The sequence below is a fragment of the Mastomys coucha genome, unplaced genomic scaffold, assembly GCF_008632895.1.
Source record: "Mastomys coucha isolate ucsf_1 unplaced genomic scaffold, UCSF_Mcou_1 pScaffold14, whole genome shotgun sequence".
In the NCBI taxonomy this organism is placed as follows: domain Eukaryota; kingdom Metazoa; phylum Chordata; class Mammalia; order Rodentia; family Muridae; genus Mastomys; species Mastomys coucha.
The window spans coordinates 25,260,893-25,265,283 of record NW_022196896.1 but is presented as its reverse complement, the minus strand read 5'-3'; the positions used below and the strand labels follow the sequence as shown (position 1 = coordinate 25,265,283).

The window sequence follows — 4,391 nt, the reverse complement described above, 5'->3', positions numbered from 1 at the left end:
AAAAAAAAAAAAAAAAAAAAAAATGGCTTTGGCAGGAGAGTAGAAGCCATGTGAGTATGTAAATATCATTACTTTTCTAATATTGGAAGTATATACCAAAGGAGTTGAGACATTGTTATTGGTGACTTCCTTTTTAATAAAGTAGGAGGGATAAAGTCGTGTCCTGATGGTGGCAGAGGGTACTCAGTGTAAGAAAGAGCTACTTTCAGACAGTTACTGAGGAGACAGTAGTAGGTACCTGTTGCGTCAATGTTGAGATGGAAGAGTCACTGAAATTAGTCAGTAAACAAGCAGGTCTGCAGACTCTAGTCAATGGTGTTAAAGATTTGGCTTATTATAGTGGTGTGTACCAAGGAGGGAAGACAGGTGCTGTGCTGCTCTGGAGAGTCTGTTAGGGACAATTGCTAGCATTGACACTTGATAGAAGAGAGACTATGGGAAGAACTATGAGCTTGTAGAGCTTTCTTGTCACAGCACACACGAAATTGGAATTGTGGTTTTATTGATAGGAACTTGTAAATTAGGAGTCAGAGAATCTTAGATAAAGAATCATTGCATCTTTGAAGGATTACTTTGAAGTAATACCAAGATTCTAACGATCTATTTGAGGATCCACAAAGTCAGCCCCGGTACTTTCTGTGAACAAGACTCAGAGGACTCAGTGTGTAGCTGTACTGAGTAAGGGCCCAAGGCACTGTTCACAGAGGAGTAAGGGTACTTAGCCAGAGTCTGTGAAACCTGGTCACTGTATGCAGAGCCTCAGTAATTTGTGTGGAACATGCTTGACTCCCCAGGAGACAGGTGTGAAGTGTTGACTGCTCTTTAGAAACTTGACACTTTAGCTTCAAAAGAAAAAAAGATGTGTTTTTGGTGTATGTCCTTGCAAAGTGGAAAGTATATATCAAACTAGTTGGCACTCAGGAATCAATTCACTATTGTAGTGTTCCAGAATTCTCTACTAACAGAAAGAAAACAGATATTTACATAAATTGTTTTGGTTGCATAAATAATTTAGCATGGTGAGCCATCCTTAACTTTTGTGAAATGAGGACTCTGAAATCTTGTTCTCAGGTATTGGCCAAGAGCCCACTTTGTAAGTGTCTTTGTAGAGATAGCAATCTGGAACTTGCTGTGTTACCTACTTTGCAGACAGTCTATAAGGAAGTTTAGGATGTACTGTGGGTAATTGTGTCATTTTGAGTTACTGTTGGGTTTCTAGAAATCTGTTACTGAGGGTGTGTCAATAATATACCATAATATTTAAGAATAATTTCATGAATATTATGATAAGAATATTCTATAAGCCCCAGTTGAAGCAGTGAAATGATTAAATAACTCATTTTAGGGCCTGAGTGATAGCTCATTACTTACAGTACTTGTCCTCTTCTAGAGGACCTGGGTTTGGTTTTCAGCACTCAAATAGTGGCTTACAACCATCGGCTACTCCAGTTCCAGAGGGTCCAGTGCCCTCTTCTGGCCTATGTGGGCACTGTACACACATGGTGCACAGACACGTGCAAGCCAAACACCCACAGCTTAAGGTAAAAATTAATCTCAAAAATTTAAAGTTGCCGGGCGGTGGTAGCACACGCCTTTAATCCCAGCATTTGGGAGGCAGAGGCAGGTGGATTTCTGAGTTTGAGGCCAGCCTGGTCTACAGAGTGAGTTCTAGGACAGCCAGGGCTATACAGAGAAACCCTGTCTCAGAAAACCAAAAAACCAAAACCAAAAAAAATAAAAAATAAAAAATAAAGTCAATTTTAGTTTTTGATAAATATAAATTCTGACCTTTCTTCTACCCTTTAGTTATATTTTAACAGTTTACAGAAGCTGTTTAGTAACTATACTTGTGAAAATGAGACTTTCAAATTTAAGAAAGTAAAATACTTTCTTAACTCAAAGTTAACAAATGTGCATTAAGCTCAACTCTGTTAAAGTCCTTCCCATTTCAGAATTTTTGGGAAAAATTTTTTTTCCTGAAATTCTTTAGATATCATTTTTCTTTCCTTTTTTTTTTTTGTTGTTGTTTTTGTTTTGTTTGTTTTGTTTTTGAGACAGGTTTTTTTTTCTGTATAGCCCTGGTTGTCCTGGAACTCACTTTGTAGACCAGGCTGGCCTCGAACTCAGAAATCTGCCTGCCTCTGCCTCCGCCTCCCAAGTGCTGGGACTAAAGGCATGCACCACCACTGCCCAGCTAGATATCATTTCTAAAAAACTGATTTTAGAAGAGCTTAGCTAGTCATATTCTAATCTCAGCATTTGTGAAGTAGAGGCAGGAGAATTTGCGATATGTTTGAGACTAACCTTGCCTGCATAGACAGACCAGCCTGGGTTTACAGTGCCTTACTCCTGTTTCAAAAACAAAAATAATAGTAAAAGTTGTCTTTAGGTCTATTTTATAGTAGTGTGTACTTTTTAACTGCTCTCTTCTTAAAATCGTGTATACTAGGGCCAGGAGAACTGACCCAGTGTTTAATAGCACCTACTACCCTTGCAATGAACCAGTTTCATCCCCAGTACCCACAGTTATCAAATGGCTCACAGAGGCCAGTAACTCCCACTCACAGGGGATCCGATGTGACTTCAGGTCACCTCATATACTGATACCCATATGTATATACTTAGACAAATATACATACACATAATGAGTAAAAATAAGGCTTTTAAAAATATTTTGTATACTAAAATATATAGTTCTAGGCCTGGTAGGTGGCTCAATAAATAAAGGCATTTGCCACCAAACCTGGCAAGCTCAGTTTGATTCCCAGAACCCACACAATGGGAGGAGAGAACCAGCTCTCTCAGATTGTTCTCTGATCGCACGCACACACACACACACACACACACACACACACACACACACACACACACACACACACACCACACACACAATTTAAAAGAAAAATGGTTCTGTAGCCAGAGCCTCTGATCCCCCCCTTGCGTGTACTCACGCGGGTGCGCTCTCTCTCTCTCTCTTTCTCTCTCTCTTTCTCTCCCTCTCCTTCTCTCACTCACACAGACACTCTATTTAAAAGAGAAATGGTTGATACCTTCTCTTGCTCGCTCTGTCTGTCTTTGTCTCTCTGTCTTTCTATCTTTCTGTCTCTCTCTCTCTGACATACACACAGAGTATTTACAAGAGAGCTAGTTCTGAAGCCAGAGCCTTGTGACTGACTCCAATAATCCCATTGGGGTGAGGCGGAAGGATTGCCATGAATTAGAAGTTAGCCTGAGCTGCATAGTGAGTTTTAGGCCAACCTGAGATGCTGACTCCAAATATAGAAGAGTAGTTCTTAGATTTGGTATTGAGGGGAAAAAATTTAAAAAAAAATTAAGTGTTTAGTAGTAACGTCAAGTAACATATAAAGGCAGGCCTATCAAATTTAAACCAGACTTCTCACCAGAGACTATGAAAGCTAGAAGATCCTGGGCAGATGTCATACAGACCTTAAGAAAACACAAATGCCAGCCCAGGCTACTATACCCAGCAAAACTCTCAATTACCATAGGTGGAGAAACCAAGATATTCCACAACAAAACCAAATTTACACAGTATCTTTCTACAAATCCAGCCCTACAAAGGATAATAGATGGAAAACACCAACATAAGGAGCAAAACTACACCCTAGAAGAAACAAGAAGGTAATCTTTCAACAAATCCACACAAACCTAATTCTACCTCTTACAAAAACAACAGGAAGTAACAATTACTTTTTCTTAATATCTTAATATGAAAATTAATATTACCAACATATCCTAATTGATTGAAATCCAAAAACATGAGGAATTAAAAATTTGTTGATTGTCATCCAATGCGCTCTCTGATTTGGTAATTGGAGAAATAGGTCCAATATTATACAATTCATATACACTTTCAGCTTGTTTGTTTGTGACAGTGTTTTGCTGTGTACAACATAATGATCTTGAGATCTTGCTTCTATCTCAGCCTCTATTAGTAGTATTGCTTATTTTATGTTTTTACACTACACTATGGTTTTCAGAACAGCTTACATATTTTAAAAGTATTTGTATACCCAAAAGTAATATAGACATTTAAATTGGGAGGGGGCTTGTAAGAGAACAACAGAGAGTTAACCTGAATGCTTTGCTTGACATTTATAACTCTTACATCAAGTTACCACAGTAAGAGCCAAGATTTTAAGCTCTACTAAATACAAAACAAACAAACAAACAAAAACACTTTATATACTTATGTTCATTTAAGAAAATATTAGTAGTGATGTATTATTTTGAAATATATAGTTAATATGTTTGGAATTATTTAAAATTTATATTGAGAAAAATGTTTGCATTTTCAGTATCGCTGTAGACAAGCATCTATATAAGACTGTTAAATTGATTGTTGTTTTATATCAAACAACTTTTATAAT

The 4,391-nt window shown here is 37.6% G+C and overlaps 1 protein-coding gene across 2 annotated transcripts in view; it reads left to right on the top strand.

Moving 5' to 3' along the window:
- Virma (vir like m6A methyltransferase associated) overlaps positions 1-4,391 on the top strand; it is a 67,872-nt gene that overhangs the window by 32,403 nt on the left and 31,078 nt on the right. The gene's annotated exons all lie outside the window — the stretch shown is intronic.